The sequence below is a fragment of the Gekko japonicus genome, unplaced genomic scaffold (genome assembly GCF_001447785.1).
Source record: "Gekko japonicus isolate JY-2015 unplaced genomic scaffold, Gekko_japonicus_V1.1 scaffold3945, whole genome shotgun sequence".
In the NCBI taxonomy this organism is placed as follows: domain Eukaryota; kingdom Metazoa; phylum Chordata; class Lepidosauria; order Squamata; family Gekkonidae; genus Gekko; species Gekko japonicus.
This window is the reverse complement of record NW_015175488.1, coordinates 22,180-22,871: the sequence shown is the minus strand read 5'-3', so window position 1 is coordinate 22,871 and position 692 is coordinate 22,180.

Sequence of the window (692 nt, the reverse complement as noted above, 5' to 3'; positions counted from 1 at the left end):
CCCCCCCCCCCCCAATATCTCACTATCACCCAACACCAGACTACAGAGATATGTTTCTCTGGATAAAATGGTTACTTTAGTGAGTGGACTCGATAGCTTTATATCCCACTAGGGTTGCCATTCCCCAGGGCCGGGCAGGGAATCCCCTGGTTTGGGGGGCTTTTGCCCACCACTGGCCAGCTGGCTGGTGGGGAAAACCCCACCCGCAAACAGCAACGTCCCTGCGTGATGTCCTTGGCGTGACGATGTTCCTGATGTCATCATGTCGGCAGGGCTCTTTTCGTAGAAAAAGCCCAGCAGGAACTCATTAGCATAATAGGTCACACCCAGCAGCAGAAACACATTAGCATATTAGGCCACACCCCTGACAGCACAGCTTATTAGCCCATTAGGCCACACCCCCATGTTACCAGAAGTGTGGTCATCCAGCCACACCCACCTTTCCCTTCTTATTCTGTTTACCTTGTTTGTGGTCAAAACCCAGGGCTTTTTTGTAGCAGGAACTCCTTTGCATGTTAGGCCACACACCCCTAATGTAGCCAATCCTAATGAGTTCCTGCTGTTGGGTGTGGCCTATTATGCTAATGAGTTCCTGCTGGGCGTGGCCAACTCAGGAGCCAGCCGGAACTCTGTTCCTGTGCGTTCCTGCCCAAAAATAGCCCTGCATGTTGGGGATATCACCTGGTGACACT